The sequence below is a fragment of the Acomys russatus genome, chromosome 13 (genome assembly GCF_903995435.1).
Source record: "Acomys russatus chromosome 13, mAcoRus1.1, whole genome shotgun sequence".
NCBI classification, from domain to species: domain Eukaryota; kingdom Metazoa; phylum Chordata; class Mammalia; order Rodentia; family Muridae; genus Acomys; species Acomys russatus.
This window is the reverse complement of record NC_067149.1, coordinates 49,030,412-49,049,994: the sequence shown is the minus strand read 5'-3', so window position 1 is coordinate 49,049,994 and position 19,583 is coordinate 49,030,412. Positions and strand designations below refer to the sequence as shown.

At 43.3% G+C, this 19,583-nt stretch overlaps 1 protein-coding gene and 1 long non-coding RNA gene across 2 annotated transcripts in view; both read right to left on the bottom strand.

The window, feature by feature from the left end:
- Nucleotides 1-9,021, bottom strand: part of LOC127197408 (uncharacterized) — an 83,401-nt gene extending 74,380 nt beyond the window's left edge. Inside the window, exon 1 of the long non-coding RNA XR_007831669.1 lies at nucleotides 8,935-9,021. This is a non-coding gene — a long non-coding RNA (uncharacterized LOC127197408). The remainder of the gene's footprint in view (nucleotides 1-8,934) is intronic.
- The window catches only part of LOC127197402 (murinoglobulin-1-like), a 342,405-nt gene that overhangs the window by 223,415 nt on the left and 99,407 nt on the right, over nucleotides 1-19,583 (bottom strand). The gene's annotated exons all lie outside the window — the stretch shown is intronic.

Below are 19,583 nucleotides of genomic sequence, written 5' to 3'. Positions count from 1 at the left end.
GAATATCTTTTTTAAAAAGAAATATTTCTAGAAAAAACAGAATTTTTAGCCAGGGAGTGGAGGCACATGACTTTCATCCCAGCACTCGGGAGGCAGAGTCAGGTGGATCTCTGAGTTTGAGGCCATCCTGGTCTACAAGCTGTGTCCAGGTCAGCCAGGGCTTTTATACAAAGAAACCCTGTCTGGGGGAATAAATGAATTTTTAAAAGCCCAGAAAGGGTTTCTTTGTTGGTAAAGAAGCATAGGCCATGTTAAGGTCTCATGGAAAAGAATAAGGTATTATTTTATTATGATAGTGCCAAAGAAAGAATCCCTGCCAGCAGACTAAGTAGAAGTTAGAATTCTACAGTTCATCATTGTTTACTTGGCTGAAGTCGATCATCTTTTTTTTTTCAAAAGAGAAAACAGAATCCCTTCAGACACCTCTGACCCCACCCTGTGAAGTGTTCTAGGAAGATGGCGCTGTAGTCGACCAGAGCCAGACAGACACTCATACCTGATCTCTAGCAGGATCTGGAAGCTGTTTTGTCCTTGGGGGTTATCACAAGTTAGAGGTACTGTCTGCACATGCAGAGCAAACGCAGACTGCTGCTTCTCCAGGTGCACATTGTATCTCAGCGTCGTCTGGTGAGTAGTGAACAGAAATACTTTACCTCCACTGCACTGTGCCCTTGGATCCATTTCCTTCAGTCTGAGCATCATGTGTGCAAGTAGGCAAAGCAAGACCTTCCTCCTGGGGAAGGATTCTCGCAGCTGCATACTCACCCCTTCCCCAGGGTCTCACCTGGGCATGCACACATCCTGTCATGTGAATTTTATATTCCCCGGGAATGTCTGGTAATGGGACCTGCTGCAGTAACAGGCGATTACTGTCCTCCACTTGGAACTTGTGGGAAAACGTCCCTGATGATTGGATGGTCACGGAAGACATTTTCTGAATTCTGAAAAAAGTAAGTGCTCCATACTTGGACAAAGCATGGAGAGCCACCACAGTGTCCTGAGAGGGTAAAGAAAACATCCAGGAGATCATAAGGTCCCAAGGGCTTGAGCTTCTTCCCAAAGTTCATTTTAGCTGTGACAAAAGCGCCATGAAGTTAAGTCTCTGATTATTTGATCTTTAGACTTCATCTCAGCCTTTAGTTTAGGGAACATCTGAGAATCAAAACATTCTCCTCATTCTCCTCTCTACACAAAGTGCCCTAGCATCTGCAAATCCCCCAGACAGCAGAAAATATTTGTTAGACTTAATTTTCCCAGCATTAACAGCTCTTTTTTCCTTTGTCTGGTATTCCCATAGTGGTGTCCCCCATCTTCTCAGAACATCCTGTGCCTGCTCTCATCACCAAACCTTCTCCTGGAGCTGGTGAGCAGTCAAGAGACACCAACACCTTGACTAAGTGTGGGGTACTCCTCAGCCTTTTCAAACAGAAAATCTGTTATCTAGAGCTGCCCTTACTTGCCTTGCTCTTGGGTGGCATACTTTGTGAGGAATTCCGCCACGCTCCAGAGAGCATCTCCCACAGGATCCTTCCTTATCCCAAGATAGCTCCAGACGCTACCCTGACTACACAGACCAATGAGAGAGCAGAAATAAATGCACAGTGAGGGCTTAGTATCACAATGCAGACTGTCCATCGAAAGGAAAGAATGAAAGAGTCGAAGTGCAAATGGTAGGTTCTTAGTGTCATAGAAGGTTTTTTCTTTGTACATTTTATTTCTCTTTAGAGAAATCTACCATCTCACAATGTTTCTCTGGAGATTAACTGTGCCATATATGCCCAGAATACCTAGAGCATAAATAAATGATATTATACTTGATTTGGTTTTTTGGAGCAGGGGTGGGGGGCAGATATCACCTCATGAGAATTACACTGAGTAGATGATAAAGCAATTTTAAAAAAGATTTATTTTTACATATATACTACTCTGCCTGCATGTATACATGAGTGCTACAAGAGGGCACCAGATCTCACTATAGATGGTTGTGAGCCACCATGTGGTTTCTGGGAATTGAACTAAGGACCTCTGGAAGAGCAGCCAGTGCTTTTAACCACTGAACCATCTCTCCAGGCCTAAAGCAAATGGATTACAGTCTTGATTGTTTCCAGCATCAAGGGGTAAAGCAGGGCAGCAGGAGCCCCTGGCAGCTTGGGGAAAACATGAAGGTGATCTATCCATATACACCATTAGGAGAGTCTGTCAGGAGAGAGGAAATAGCTGCATCTAAGCACAGCAGGACAATAAAGATGCCAGTTTATTCCAAAGAGCATCATTCAGGTACTCCATGTGCTATTCTAGAGTGAGGGAATTACACCTAGGCCTCTGGACACTCCAGGATTTTTACCACTGTTTTAAGTCAAGGATTGGATCTGGGTTAGAAGTTTTCAGCAACATAGGTCCATTACACTAACTGTGGCATGAAGAGAACTCCTTTGGCTGGGTACAGAAACCAGAATAATTTAATATAGAATGTATTATCCCGCACTTCCTACAGTCTCAAAATACTCAAGAGCAATATTCCTTGTTTCTTTCCTGCATTTCCCCCTTTTCATCATTCCTGGATCTCTTGTTCAAATCCCCTAACTGCATGGGGACTCTGAAGGAAAATCACTCACCTGTGTGGAGGAGAAGCCGCCATAGGGATTCTGCTGCTTTGTGAGCCACTTCACAAGGCGCTTTGCCAAAGCCATGTCCTCGGGGCTCGGAGCTGGCTGGGCAGATACAAGAGCCAGGAGAATATAGGCATTCATCTCCACTACAGGAGAGGGAGCCCGGAGCTCATACAGAGACTCCTCCGATTTCCTGGGTTCCTCAGGATTTTCCCAATGGATGGAGTTGCCTTAGGGTAAAAATAGAGAAATAATTAAAAGTGTGAGTAGTCAAAAAAAGTGTGAGTAGTCAACACACAAACATGTCTACACTTGGGTAGAAGGAAATGGTTGTAGTAGGTTGTAAAATTTTTCAATCACAGTATCCCAGATTTATCGATTCTCAGCAAAAGTCTACAATTGTTGTGATGGGTTCTGCCTGAGAAAGACTGTGGTCAGAAATTTCTAAGATATTGACAAAAGTAAGTCCTCAGTGGCAAAACACAGCTTGTTCGGTGTTCAGGCCAATGACTTAGTAAAGTTTCCCATTGGTTTCAAAGTTGCAACTCGAATAGCAAAGCCTTGAAGCACAGTTTCTATTTTGTGTTCTTCATAGTTTTTGCTGCTCCCGATATGTATATATGCATCAGGGAGAAAGGGTTAAGTTTGAACTGTATTTACCTTGGTAGGAATTGTGTACATTCTACTATTTTCCATTTGTTGATTTTGGTCACACTACTAGTAAATACTGTAGAGATGGCTTTTGTATAAAAGAAAGACAAATTGTATTTTTGTTTTGTTTTTGAGACAGAGTTTCTCTGTATAGCCTTGAGTGTCTTGGGCTTGGTTTTGTAGACCAGGCTGGACTCAGACTCACAGTGATCCAGCAGCCTTTGCCTCTCATGTGCTGGGATTATAGATATGAGCCACTGCATCAGGCTAAATGACTAACTTCTTTCTTTCTTTCTTTCTTTCTTTCTTTCTTTCTTTCTGATTTTTTGAGACTGATTTTTTGAGACAGGGTTTCTCTGTGTAGCCTTGGCTTTCCTGGATTTGCCTTATACACCAGGCTGGCCTCAAACTCACAGAGGTCTGCCTGCCTCTGCCTCCTGGGTCAGTCCAAGGGGAAACAGCAGTGTGCCACAGAAAAGAAACTAAAATGTAATGTTCTTTCCACACTCCCCATTTTCGGTCTCTGGACCAATCAGAGAGAAAAATGATAATGACACATTGTTACCTTCTTCTATAGCGTCATTATCAAGTGACTTCAGGATTTCCGTTCTCATATTCTGGTTCCCTGCTAGAGTAAAAGCATAGGCCAGCAGTGCCTTGGTGTACACAGAGTTGTGGTTTTTCCTTTGCTCTATTGCCTTCCAGGATGACTCTAGGCAGGTCAGGGCTCTGGAGACAACAGGATGCTGTTGGCAGAACAATGAAACCTGAACTATGTGGAAAAGGGTCCCAGCAGATCCTGGACAAAACGTGGAGGTTATGGGAATTTACACTTTTCAAATCAATTTTTCTACTTCCTTCTCCGCTCTTTTCCTCCCTCCTTTCCACCCTTCATTATTTCCTATCTTGTACTTGTTATTGATTATCTATCTATACTCTATCTTTTGGGGGCCATTCTGTTTTAATATATATGTAAACTACATTCCATTTAAAATGCAGACTAATAGGTACAGTATTAAAGGCTGTGTTTTCAAGTTTATTTGTGGACCATATCCAGTATTTCATTGAATAACTGGCTGCTCTTTAATGGAATCTGACAAATGTAAAGGATTGGTTTTTGTGTGTGTTTGTTTGCTTGTTCTTTTTTTTTTTTTTTTTAAACAAAACCGCCACTTGGCTTTAGGGAGGGTAGAAAGCCAAAGGCTTTACACTAGTTTGGGAAGTTGGAGAAGCAATGTGGCACTCACTGAGTCTGGGAGGGAGCTCTCCAGGAGGGCGATGGTTATATAGGCAGAGAGGGTCACTCCTTCTTCTACTCCGCCCTACAAATAAAAAGGAGGGAAATAGGCAAACTATACTGCAAGAAACCCATCAAAGATGTCTTCCCCGATCACGGCCAGTCCCTTGTATTCAGCGGAAGTTCTCATGCATATCCTCCCTATTAAAAGACCACATTGCTAACCTAGAAACTCATTCCTCCCCATGGTAAGTAGTATGACCTGACTTTGAAGGGTTGTAGTTCACCACGCTTATAAGTAGTTCAGAAAAGATCACCTTCATGGCATTGTGGAACAGCTGTCCAGAGCTCCTGAAGCAGCCATGGTCCTGCTGCTCCTGGGAGAGCCACTTGAAGGCATCAGTGATGTGCTTCTCATCAATAAAGATGAACTCTCGAGCTTGGGCAAAAGACTTGAGCACAAAGGCTGTGAGCCTGACATGGGAGGGAGAGTGGGGAAGAGGGAGCTTGTATTGTGGGGCAGAACCAGCATACATGGGTTTCCAGCGGTCCACACCTCTAAGCAATCAGTCTTAGGGTCTCTGAGTATGTGCAGCTGGACAAGGTCTCTGGTTACTCCAAAGCCAGCCTGGTTCTCTTGGATGTGGACACACTACAGTGAGGTTTTAGGTGCTTCCTGCTTTTCTTTCACATTTCTTCTATCTTGTTTACTCAGTACACCTGCACCCTCACCTTAAGGGGTTCCCCTCCCCACTTCTGATGATTTTCTTTTGTAGTTAAGAAAAAAATCTCCTCTCCTAAATATCTAGCCGTATATATTCTGCCTCAAAAATTATGTTCCTCTTCTTGGCTTACTTCCTGTTTCCACCAGCCTCTATTTCCTTTGTCACCTGTTAGTTGTTTGCATGTGGGTTTTATCTCGACAATCCTTAGGTAATACAAGGCCATGTAAAGAGTGGCAATAGCCTTTTAAGTCTCAGTATGAGCATCTTTGGATGATCAGCAATGTGGAGCTAGGCATTTAATGATGAGAGATCTTCGTGAAAAATGAAAGAGTCAGGTTGTTGAGTTCAGTAAAACACGTGGTACAGAGTCAAAGTGGATGAGGCTTTAGACAGTCTTAGTTCTGTGATTCATAATCTGTGCTGCCTCCAATATGTGCCTCTGAGGTCCTGGCATTGGTTATACTTCCATTAAATAAGTTGCATGTGTAGTTGCCATGAGGAACAAGGGCTCAACAAGGCCTGGCACATAGTGGACTCTTCTTACCAAGTGTTTCCTTCACTCTGGCTGCCTTTATCCCCGAAGGCGCTGTAAGAGCCATCCTTGTGTTTGTAGTTCAGCTCTGTCTGATAACCTGGAATGGAAGGCTTTGGGTGTGTTTTAAAGCTACTGGTACATCAGAGAATGGCAGGATAAAAGTCTGAAGCTAGAGAGGCTCTCATGTGCCTTGGCTTTTAGGACTGACAGAGAACCCTGAGCAGCTTTCCCCCTCCAATATTAAGCCCCACTTCCGGAGAAAACATTTAGAAGAACAAAACAGGAGTTCTGAGCCTTACTGACCAGCAATGAGGTTGCCAATGGCCTTGGACTTGATCTTCTGGGTCAGCTGTTGGGTTTCATTCAGGTATTTCAGTACATAGATGTTAGGAGCAAAAAGGACCATGTTCTGCTCCCCACAGCCATAGGGCATGTGGAGAAGGTTTTGTGTGTTTTTTATGGCTGAACCCAAGATATCACCTGGAAGTGAGAGGTGTGACATCAGAACAGCCATTATCTTCAGGAACAGAAATGACACCTGCAATAGGATTGCTTCTCAATGAGGTGAACGAATTTTTAGGGTGAGGTGTGCTGGGATAGAGACAAAAGAGGGATGTTGAAGAATTCCAGTGTAGTAGTTCAGAAACTATATATGGAATCACGGTGGGGGAGGAGAACTGGTAGTGACTATTGTCCCAAATCCTCCAAGATGGATTGACTCACCCAACACAGAGAAATGGGCTCTGGCTGAATCGGTGACCACTGTTGGTGGGAGCACCAGGGACAAGTTTTCTGATAGCACAGCATCTAATAGCACAGAAAAATAAATGGGCAGAGGATCATGTCTGTTCTCTGCATTTCTAGAGTCCCCTAAGGCCAGTTGCTTTAGAACTGTGCCTTAAACTTTGATTTTTTGCCTCCCTAGAAAAATGGTCTTGATATAAACATCACAAATCCATATTTCCTGGTACTTCTGGCTTGGCAAGCTCTACTGCCTTCCCTTCTACCATCTGTTGTATTGCAGCAAAGCATCTGCCCAAAATGAATGTCCGAGTCTCTGTGATCTGTGATCCTCTGCTTCTGTTGATGCCTTATTTAGCTATTCTAATTAACACATGAAGATGTTTTTATTTTTTTTTTTTTTTTTTTTTTTGGTTTTTTCGAGACAGGGTTTCTCTGTGTAGCCTTGGCCATCCTGGACTCACTTTGTAGACCAGGCTGGCCTCGAACTCACAGCGATCCTCCTGCCTCTGCCTCCCATGAAGATGTTTTTATTGATTAAATTTTTGTTAAGGTAAATTCTGTGTGTGTGTGTGTGTGTGTGTGTGTGTGTGTGTGTGTGTGTTAGTGTTTTTGGGGAATAGAGACCTACAGTTGAGGAGATCCCTCCATAATATTGGCACCAGCCAAGGACAATACATGCTGTAAACATTGAACCCCGAGGCAGAACTAGCCAATGGACAGAACATACTCCACAGTTAGTGGAGAGTGGGGACTGACCTTCACATGAACTCTGGTGCCCCATATTTGACCACATCCCCTTGATGGAGAGGCCTGGTGGCACTCAGAAGAAAGATAGCAGGCTACTAACAAGAGACTTGATAATATACAGGGGGAGGAAGTAACCCTCAGTCACAGTCATAGGGGAGGGGAGTAGGAGGAAAGCGGGATGGAAGGAGGAATAAGAGGATACAAGGGATGGGATAACTATTGAGATGTAATATGAATGAATTAATAAAAAGGAAAAAAGAAAAAGCATTTGAAAAATTTTGGTTTATATGATGGTTTTCTTCTACCCGTTGTGTTAGTAACTGTTACGTTAGTTTATACCTTTCACAAAGAAATTTGCTTAATTTTATCTCTTCTGTTAACCTTCATATAATATGGATATAAATTAATTTAAACTATTATTCCAACTTAAAAATTCTTATGACAAATATGTTTTGAGCAAGCACTACACCAGCTCAATAATGCAGGTGCCAGCAATACAGTTGTCACTGTGAGTGCACATGCTGTCTTTATACATGTCCCTCAGAAGGGGCAGTGAGCTTCCCCCTGTGTGATATGCTGATGTGTTTCCATTTCAATAGTCAGCTTCCAGCAAGGAGCAGGGAAAAAGGAGCAAGTCATAAAAACAATCATTAAAGGGAAATGCTATGCTGAGTACACATCACGATGTCGCTTGGCTTATGGGTGGGATTTATTCATTCATAGAAGTTTTTGTATTCACTTATTTATGATATGAGTGTGTGTGTGTGTGTGTGTGTGTGTGTGTGTGTGTGTGTAGTCATTTTGAAAATATTGTCTATATCCTCCCCATTTTCTTTTTTCTGTTTCTTTCTTTCTTTCTTTCCTTCCTTCCTATCTTTTTTAGAATTTTTCAATTGTGACCTCTTTTTTGCTATTCCCTACCCATAATTTTCTAAGCACTGAGATGGGTTAGGTAAAAACATCTCTGTGTTCCAAAGAAAAGGGCTTTGATGAGCTCTGAGTTCCCATGAAACTATGACTATACCCTTGACAGTTGCCTCAGTTCAGTGACCTTTATGAGGCTCTTGGTTTTGTTGTTTATTCATTTTTAAGTGGTTATAAGGTATTCAAGCACCCTGGTTTTCTTACAGGAATATTGCAAGAGATCTGTCCTCACCTGATGCACAGAAGAATGAACTGAAGGTGTGCTCCTTTTTAATTCCTTCAGGCTTGGACAAAAGGACATATTGTTCAGACAAGAGAAATTACTGAGTATGCAAATACAAAAATGCAGGAGACTTTTTTTTTTTGAATGACAATTTCTTTACTTGTGAGACCATGGATTAGAATCCGAAGACTTAACTTTCCACCATGTCAAGATTGGCATAAACATGAAATTTTGGGCCTGGCTTGTCAAAAAGAAGGTTATAAGGAAATATAATAAAAAGGAGGGGACATGCTAGGATCAGAAGGAAGAGGTATAGCTCTAAGGAGATAAACTGGTGCAGACCATCCCCCAAGCTTCAGTTAAGAGAATAGGAAAGGAGAAGAAACCAGAACATACACCGATTAAAAAGCATAGGCTTGCTACTTGCTATGAAATATCTCAAGGCCGTATGATGTTAACTTTTGTTTTTCATCTACATATAGTCAACACTGCTCCACTATCTGGACTCAGCACACTGCCAGTCAAGGGGGTCTACTCACCTCGACTATCAGGACTTTGACAACCGTGTCCCTTTTCCTCATTTCAGGCACTGTGGGCACATCAGAGCCACAGGCTTCTGGGGACTGCCCTGCTTCTGCAGTCACAGAGATATTCACATTCCCTGAAACACATGGCCCAAGGAACTAAGCTCAGATGTGCCAGGAACTCAGCATCTGCCAAGCCCCAGGATCTGCGAGGTATCCTCGGTCTGTGAGCAGTGCAAGGGCTTGCCCAGTATTTAAGAAGGAAGTAAGCTGGGCCAGGTGTTGTGGTGCACTTCTTTAATCCCAGCACAGGGAGGCAGAGGCAGGCTGATCTTTGTGAGTTAGAGGCCAGCCTGGTCTACAGGGAGAGGTCAGGGCAGCCAAGGCTCTCTGTAAGAGAAAGGTAAACTGACGGAAAGCTTTCTCTCAGAAACCCAATAGGAAGAAAGCAATTTAAGGAACCTTCCTACACTCACCCTCTCTGAGTAAAGTCCTCTTAAAATTTTTTTCACTCACCTAAAGATTTGGGAGTTACCAACCAGGTTTCGGTGTGCCTCCCATTGGCACAGAGGCAGTAAGAATCTTGGTCTTTTGTCACTGGGACAGCTGTGAAATCAGGAGAGGCTTCCAGCTCCACTCTCACCTGTGGTGCCGCAGAGGGGAAGATAGCAGAAATGTTACCATATAAGGACAGTACTTATGTGTAGGAGGAGATGGGTGAAAGAATGTGAAGGACATTTGTGTTAAAAAGATATCAGGAGTGGTGCTTAAAACAAACACGTGCCTTAAATGTCATGGATTTCATATGCACAAACATGTCCACAAGTTTATTTACCTATCACAATGCATTATTGTAGGGAGATAATTATATATTTCTCTATCTCTGTTTTATTTTGATGGCAGCAATATATTTACCATACTAGATTTTTAACTACTAACGTATATACTTGCTTCTAACAAGTAAAACCCACTGTAAACAGTATGCCATTTTCTCCTGACTAGAGCCTCATACATCTACATGGACTGTATCTTTCAGTTGTCTACAGAGGCCTCATGGAACATCTTGTGTCTGTCAGTACAGTATGTACTGCTTAAATATTGGCAAAAATATCATCTAATACATCTTATGTAGATTCCATACTGTTAAACTCTGTGCTGTATATGTTTAGCTAGAGTCTAGGAATTAAGCATTTGGAACCAGTGTGGAGGGATTTAATACAGTCTTTTCCTTCCTTTCATTTAATTCTCAGTTATAATTTGCACACACTAATTGTCCTCGTCCCCTCTAGACAAGCTTAACTCAGAAAGGTGTTCACCCGGATGCACGAAGGAAGGTAGTTCTGCACAGTGGCCTTGAGCGTGAAGGCTTCTCCACGGATCACAGAGTAGGGCATCATGAGCTCCACGAAGAAGGGCTGGAAGGCTTGGAGAGATACCACAGGGGAGAGGCCAAGTCCAGTGTCGTTGGACAGGCAGAGGGCTCCGGCCTTCCACTCAGTGATGGTGTCAGGGACCATCACTTCCATGTCAGCTACTCCTGAGGAGCTGGGGAGGGAGAAGGTGAAGCACAGGAAGTGAGCACATCTGCTGGTTATTGCTGAGATGGTGACCATTAACCATGATGGAACACAGCCCCGCTGCATCCTTCAGAGGAGTGATAGGAAGTGAACAGTGTAAACAGGACTCCAAATGGAGAAATAAAAGGTCTTTCTGCAGTCCTGTTTTCACAACTCAGATCATAGCCTATGGCCCTTCAAAGTCCTCGTGTTAGTGGAAATTGGAACATAGATTTGAAGCTGTCTCTGAACCCCCATCTCTGAAATACTATACAACAACTGTCAACCTGCATGGCCTACTCTATGTTGCAGTCTAGTGGCCTCCTCCATGTAGGACTGCCTCACTTACGGTGTTCCTGAATGGTTGTAAGCATCAAAAAGGTACATGATGATTTTTATGTGCCTTTTTTCTGGGAGTGATGAAAATACATACATTTTATAATTGACGGGTTGATAGGCTGTTTTTCTTAAGTTAGTCATTTCCCTTGTTTATGATACACATTACTTAGAGAAATACTAGAAAACAAGGAAAAATTCATACATAGCCCAAATCATACAACTGGAAATTACTTACTTTATTGTGACTAAATCCCAGATCCAGGTTTCAGGAAAATATTTTCGAATAGTCTTAGCAACCGAATCTTCAAGCTGTGACTTCTCATGCGATGGAGATGTTCTTGCTCCAAAGTGTGCATGTACAGGTCCTGCAGGACCCCCAAATACACCTAAGTACATGTGCCCTTTGACTCAATGCCTTTTCTTTGACCGTTCTTACTTCTATTTGCAAGCCCTGGTTTTTCCATTCCTGCTTCATCGCTATTCCTTAGGGAATTCTCTTCTCCCCTCGTGACACATCTACAAAAATTTCTTCGCACTTCACACAGTGACTCTCTATTAGAGTAACTGTTGCATTTTGCCTTATTTTAAGGCAAAGAAGGAAGATCCTCCAGCCTTCATCCTCCCTGTAGTACCAGCATGCATTTGATCACATTTTGCTCAGGTAAGCTCGGGTTCTTTCTCTCTTATTTGGATGCTACATGTGCTCTACAATTTTATTATCACCTTTGATAAATAACTCACATCTATTCTGGTTCTGAAAATAAACGATGGATTGCTACTTTACCTTCTACTAGCATACCATGATTGGCAATACATGATTTAGGATACTTGATCTTCAAGTTGGTTACTGCCATTAAACCCATGTCCTAGAAGAGAGATTGTTAGTCAAGCAAAATATCTCAAAAATTTGAAATAAAACTCTGTGTGTATAAAAATTACAGTAAGTAAATCAGGTACTGTTTCACATGTTCAAGTAGGATTCTTGTTTCAAGTGTTTTTCATACTCTCTAGAGAGTGCAGTGAGCAGCACAGAGTTCATAGTGAGGCATATGCTTGGACTTTCTCTCTAATACAATTATGTTATTCTAAAAAGGTGGTGCATGCTTTTAATTCCAGCATTTGCCAGGCAGAGGCAGAGACAGAGCAGAGGCAGGCAGATCTCTGGGAGGTCGAAGCCAACCTGGTCTACCTAGCGAGTTCCAGGACAGCCAGAGCTACATAGTGAGAGCCTGTCTCAAGAAAACAACAACAAAAACAACAACAACAACAACAACAACAACAACAATAATAATAATAATAATAATAATAATAATAATAATAATAATAATAATAATAATAATAAATATCACTTACCCATTCTGGGCCAGTTTCTTCAATAAAAAGAGAAAAAAATTAGCCTAGACTGGGCACTTTCCAAGATACAGTTTTTGGAATGCCTGGAATTGAACCCAGGGTCTACTACATGTAAGGGACAGTTATTTCAACCCCTGGCACAACTCTAAACTTCTTTACTGATATAGTGTTTCATTAAACCTAAATAATTCACAGAGAAGCATGTTAGAGGATAATATGGCTTACGTCCAGGTATTCATAGACGTCCTTCTCATTTTCTTCTCTTACTGAGTGTGTGATGCCCTTAAGGGCCTTATCTCTAGGCCAGATACAACGGACATGGTCTTTGGGCAGCTGGTGGAAACTTGGTTTAGAGTCCTTGTGCTGCATTTCTGGCAGGTTGTATATCTGTAAAAACAGGAGACAAGGGGTCCTCTTTCTTAGAAGACATGAAAAGAAAATAGTGTGATCACAGCAAATCACTTGATGTTCAAGAAGCAGGTGCCATCATTGAAAGTACTGGCACCCAGAGCATGGGTAGGGTAGAGTGGTGGGAGCAAGGGAACGCCCTTCCTGCTTCTTGTCAGACCCTTCAGGCAGTACATGAGTTTTAAAACTAAACACATTTAAACTATTTGTTAGCTACAACAATTGCTCAAGAAATCTCTTAGATAATAGATTTGGAGAAAGTAAAAATTCAAAATAAAACATTTTAGTAGTGTACTTTCTAAAGCACTTTCTGTACCTGGACTATAAAAATATCATAACTTAAATAAAATTAAATACTGGTTTAATTTACGTGTTTGTTCAAGACAGGTAAGTTCCCCGCATTATTCAGACTAAAGGTTTCTGTTTTTTCAATGTACATATGTACATTACATTTTAAAACATGATATTAGCCAGTGTCAATAATAATTTTAAGGTATTACAGTCACTATGTAACCGTTCATAATAAATGCTGTCTTAATTCAGTATAAAGAAGAGTTTCACTATCATTAACTTGGACAAGACTCCTGGAAATAATTTATGGTTTCAGTAGTGCTTCTGAAAATTTTCAAAACAAGTTGAGAACCTTGTATTTCAAATTTTAAAACGTTATATCTTTTTCTTATTTGGGAGACTCCCACTGGCCGCTTCACTCTGAAAAGCTCCTCATGAGCATCTGAAAGGAACAAGCCACTCCTGGAGTAAGATAGGAGCAGTAATGACACAGAGGGCCTGGGTCACATGCAAGCTTTGCAGCTTACTGACTGCTTTACTTCCTGGTTTGTCTTGAGTTTGTTGGCTGAAGTTTTCTGAGGTGTTCTTGGGGATCGTATAATGTAGAGCTCCCTTATAGTTGTCCTTAGCATTAAACGCAGTATACATACATTCCAGAGCCATAGTGGCTGAATGATCACTGCTTTATGGAGCACCAGGGGCTCCTCCTGCTCAGAGCCTCTGGGCTTGGCCTTTCTTGGGCAGAAGCTGACCAGAACTCACCTTGGAAGGAGAGAGCTCAGCTTCAGGCCTCAGGAGCAATACGCTTTGGTCTACTGCTCTCAGGCCACAGAGGGACTGAGGAGAAGCTGTGACACGCAGATGGGCCTGTGAGGCAGGAAGACTTTGGGCTGGCTTGAAACTTAGGTCCACCTGTGGGAAGGGAAATAGAGCTTAGCAGGGCTTCTGCTACATGGAGTCACCTTGTAACTCTGCATTGCATGTCTGTTTTTCCAGACTGGGACTACTGTCAGAAGCCTAGCTGAGGCTCTGAGCCTCCCCTTTCTCCAAGATTGATTTAGGAAAATGGGTGATATCTCAAACTCTGAAGCAAAGAATGTCCATTTTGGCTTTCTAAAAGTCTTGTAAATAGCTCATTTTGGTATGTGTGCACATGCAAGTACTTGAGTGGGGTGTAAAGCACACGTGTGCATAGGTGCATGTACCCATGTGTCCAGCAGAGAGCAGAGGAGGGTGTGGGTGACCTGCTTTCCTCTGTAGCTCATTCCATTGAGCATCTCTCAAGATCCTGGAGCTAAACAGGAGCCAGCAAGTCCAGTAATTCTGCTGCCTTTGACCTCCACAGCACTGGGGCTATGAGAGCCTGCAGTCATGACACACTCTTTTAAATGAGTGCTGATATTAGAACTTTATGTGGCAAGTGCCCTGGAGTCCCTAAGTTACTCCATTTTAAGGGCTTTTTCATGATAAGTCTTATACCTGCGGTGGAAAATCTGAATTCTTTTTCCCTCCAGAGACAGGGTTTCCCTAGACTTGATTTGTAGACCAGACTCGACTCATAGTGACCCGCTTGCATCTGCCTCCTGAGTGGTGGGATTAACGGTGTGCGCCACCACCCCAAGGCTGAAAATCAATATTCTAATTGGAGAAGTGTCTACATTTATCTCTTTCTCTCATCTATTTATCTATCTAACTTTGGCCATCTCTATCACTCATTTCTCAATTCTTCCTGTTGAATTTCAGGGAGTGAAGCAAATAGCTGTGGCCTGGGCTGTATTGAAAGGAAGGTCCTATTACTGGTCTTGCATGAAATTATGTAACATGTAGGGTCTATGAGATGGCTCAGTGGGTAAAGGCAGCTGCTGTCAAGCCTGGTGACCTGAGCTTGGTATTCTGGACTCATGTGGAAGAAGAAAACAGACTTCTCAAAAGTTCTATGCATTCATATGCACACGTGCACAGGTAGATAAAAACAATAAAAGAAATTTAACTTAGTTTGTTATTAAGGATTCGGTTCCCCTTCTTTTGCTTCCCCACTTCCTTGCCTCTTTTGTCTTCAGCCTCCAACCATTTTGGAGGCTTGTGAATTGAAATCTGGCTTTCTGGTGCTGTACACATCTTTGTCACCAAGGTACACACCAAATTACTGGGTTTGGTTTACTAAACTGAAATCTGTGTTCTCAAAACTTTCCACCCCCTCCTTTTAAAATAGAAATTTTAGAAAATAAGTTCCTCACTTTGTTGAGAAGACACTTTTCAATGTCAAAATTTGCAGAATCTGCAATCACTTCTCCATCAGGCAAGATGGCATAGATGAGCAATTTAGCCACAGGGGCCATGCCGAACTCCACAGGGATCTCCAAGGTAAAGTTCCCTTTCTCTGGAGCTAAAGGAACTGGGAGGAGAAGGTAATGGATCAGAATGCTGACAGGAAAACCCAGATGACTAAACACAGGAATTCGAAGGACTGTCTGTAGGTGGAAGATGCTCTTACTGTTCTGTGCTTAATTGTTTGCATGCTAATGACCTCATGAGGGTATAGGGAGCTCACTGCAAGATACCCCCCTACTAAGGTGTTCACTGTAAAATTATAGCTAATCATATACTAACACTTTGTATCTTCTACACTTTAGCATCCCAAAAGACATCTGTTAGCTATTCCTGTTATAAAAAAGGATGAAATAACTTGACTGATGTTTCATTTATTATTTAGATAAGAGGAAAAATAATAGAGATGACAGCCTGGTACTCAGGGAGCTATAAACCAATGGCCATCTCAGAGGAGCAAGCCACATTGACAATTATAAGCATATCGTGGTAAACTATTTTTCTCACTGAAATGTTCACAGTATTTACATTTCTTGAGAGAAAATTAGGCAATTGAAGTCTCTGCTGTTTTGTTGAAGCTGAGGAGATTCCCAAACCTTCTGTGATTCCCACTTAGTGTTTGTGGAAGGACTAGATGGATATTTTGTTAAATACCTAGGTAGTTTTTATAATTGATCAGTGACAAAGAAGCCCCCATTAACGTAAATTTGTTGAGCATCAATTAAATATCTGCCACTTCTAGAAAGTACTTGGAAAATATCTGTGACCCTACATATGTAAATCCATGCACTTCCTGTGGTTGATATTCCAAATGAAGAGAAATCGATAATAAACAGGTAAATCTTAAGAAATATGTTTGCATGTGGCAAGTGCCATTCGGGAAGGAAAGGATGGCAAGATGATGAGCACTGAGAATACCAGAATTCAATGGTAAGTTGGGGTTTAAATAGGAGCAGGTGGGAGAGGCCTGATTAAGGAAGTGACAACTGAGTCAAGTCCTGGTAGAACTGAGTGTCATCAGGACACGACAGGGTGATTTCACACATAAACTCACAGCAGCTATAATTCCCTGCCCAAGACCTTCACAACATCAAGCCCTAGTCCACATCCTGGCATGGATGGGGAGGGATTCATGAAGACCCACTTTTAGTTGAGGAGCTAATGACAGCTGATAGCTACAGAGGGTAGGAAGAGTCAGATTTCCTCATGGGTGCCACCCCTGGTAGATTGTCAATGGTCCAGGGGATGGCCCTATATCACACACGCACACACGGGTAATACTGGCTGAACAAAAAAACCACAAGACATAAAGTAGGGAAGAATGCTGCAGGATAATTGATTTCTGTGAACCCTGAGAATTATGATTGTAGAAACCTGTTTCATGTTTGGCATGATTGAGCCCTAGTACACACCTTTAATCCAAGAACTTTCTCTTTACTGTAAACAGGTGCTTAAGGTGTGGATCAACCCTAGCACACACATTTAATCCAAGAGCTTTCTGTACACCGGATTTAATAAGTTAAGCCTAGGTAAAGAGTTAGATCAAGAAACCAGCTGACAGGGATTAAGTAGTAAGGAGGGACCTTGAGAGAAGGGTATTTAAGAAAGCATGCATAAGGAGGCTGTTTTGGACTTTGCACTAGCAAGCCTTTGGCCTTGGTTTTTTTGGGGGGGGGGCCTTTTCCTCCTGGGCTGTCAACTGGGGTAGTGAGCTTTTGGGGCTTTTATCTTTTGAGATATGAGCTGAGTAGGAAGGTCACCTGGGGTCTCTCTGCCTTTCTAAGCTGGCAGGTCTTCACCCCAGCATCTGGCTTCGGAGTCTCCTTTAGTAAAATCAAATGGTTGGGATTTTCATTTCTTTTAAACTACAGAATCGGCTGGTGGAGGGGCCAGTGAGGAGTTGGTAGTGATTAGTGGGTAGCAGGTATGACTAAAGTACATTGTATAAGTACATGTAACTTTCAAAGATTAAGTAAAATATCTTTAAAAATAAAAGTAAAGGGACTAGAGAGATAGCTCAGAAGTTAAGATCACATGATGCTCCACAGAAGAAACCACATTTGATTCCTGGCACCCACACCAGACTTCTCAGAACTCTGTAATTCCAGATTCAGGATAACCAGGGGAATCTGATGCCTCTGACCCTGACAGCTTACCCCAAAGCACCACACACATAACAAAAAATAAATAATAAAAATGAATCAAATACACCAAGAGCAGTGTAGCTAGAATGGTTTAAGGACCAAGGCTGGCACCTCCAGATTTTTTTGGACAGAAACTAAGATAAGACATTTTGCTCTGTTGCAGCTAATCTCTACATGAACACATAGATTCCTTACTTGGGGAGTATCTTGGAGCACTTTGTGTTTTCAGGTGCCACATCTGCAGAATAGACAGTTTTCACCATTGTAGAATGAGACTCAGTTTAGGAATCTGAGACTTTTTTTTTTTACTGAAGGTCAATGTATGAGTGATAACCTACATTAGATGGCAGAACCCTGAGCTCCTGCTGTGCAGTGTTTACAGAGACTTACAAACATCATGGCCTCCTTAGTTACTCAGTGGTGAGAGTCCACTGGTGAGCATGTGTAGACTCAGTTAGACACTTGTTGCTGGGTGGGAACAAAAAACTTACGGTTTCCTGGGTCTCGTGCCTCCATGTGGTGAGTGTGGCTTCCAGTTTGGATGATCTTGCCATGGGCCATGATCTAAAACAAAAAGTATTTTGCAAGCTTACATCTGCATTTTACAAGGCTTTCTTCTCACTGATGAGTCTACTGTGTGAGACCCAAGCAGAAATACCCAGCCCGGAACCCAGTGTGTCAGGAGAGACGTGGTCAGGAGATGAAAGGATTCTTTATATTTCTCAGCTTGGAGCCAGAACTCACCAGGTAGTAAAAACTGAGCTCTCTCAGCACTCTCAAGGCAGTCCCTCTCAGAATAAAATGTGCCCGAACTGTGTGACTCTGGCTGCAGTGCAAGATACCGGCTTCCTTCTCAAGGTAGACATAGCTCTTGCTGATGGAATAAACACTGTAGGCCACATGGTGCGCTACTCCATATTGTTCTGCTATGCAAGGGAAACTCCCACAAACATATTCCTCCTTGTGGTACACCTGGAGAAGCAACAAATACTGTGCTCAGATTGCCTACTTGGCAGAACCTCTCTTACTTGCAATGACTGAGTAGTTTATACATCTTCTTAAAAATGGAGAGGAGATCGGGATTCAAGATGGTGGTGAGCAGTGTCGACCATGTTTGGAGGCTCCAGTGAACAATTCAGGGAATTGCACAGATTTCTGAGCCAGGAACACCAAGGTCCCCACACCACGGCAGCAAGAGTGCTCCCCGGTTCGGAGGGACCAGGGTGCGGAGGACCTGCGTGCCCGTGCACACGGGAGGAGCAGCAGCAGCAGAGGCAGCAGCAATAGCGGCGGCACCAGCGGCACCAGCAGCACCAGCGGCACCAGTGGCACCAGCGGCACCAGCGGCAGCAGTGGCAGTGGCTGAGGTTTGCAGCTCTAAGCCTTCCGGTGGAGGTGATTAGTGTGGTGGCCAGTGGGAGTTGCTGCGGGAGAGGGGACCCTGGATGGGATTTGAGTCGCATGGTGCCTTGTGACCCAAACTGGACTCAGTGGACAGTTCAGCCCCAGAGTCCCGGGTTCAGCTCAGTGCGTAGTGCCGTGGAGATGCTGTCTCAGTGCAGCAATCAATTCTGCCCTAGGCACTAGCTCAACTCAGCCACAGCTCCCCTGCTGTGACACAGGCTGGGCAGAGCACTCAGTTACACCCTAGGCACCAGCTCAGTGCAGCCGCAGTGCTCCTGCTGTGACACAGGCTGGGCAGAGCATTCAATTCCACCCTAGGCACCAGCTCTGTGCAGCTGCAGTTCTCCAGCTGTGACGCAGGCTGGGTGGAGCACTCAGCTCCACCAGAGGCACTAGCTCACATTAACGAGCAGTTCTGCCCAAGACACTAGCACAGCCCAGCGGGCAGTTCTGGGCCGCTAACACAGGGTGAGGTCAGCATCAGATTCAGCCCAGAGGCCCTAGCTGGAATTGCCAGGAAGATTGGGCCCAGAAACTCTAGTTGAGCTGTGCGCACAGGCTGGGAGGCTCCAAGACTCTGGCTGGACTATCCACGCAGTATAGGCCCGGAGTCCGGGCTGAATTCAGCGTGCAGTGTGAGTCAAGAGTTCCTGGATGAGCTCGGTGCACAAATCCGCCCCAAAGACTCGGATGGAGCTCAGCGTGCAGTTTGGGGCCTGAGTCCCTAACTGTGGTTGGTGGACAGATTGGGTCCAGAGACTCTAGCTGAGCTTTTGGCACAGTCCCGGCTCTAAGACTCTGGTTGGACACAGTGTGCAGTTTGAATCCAGAATTCCTGGCT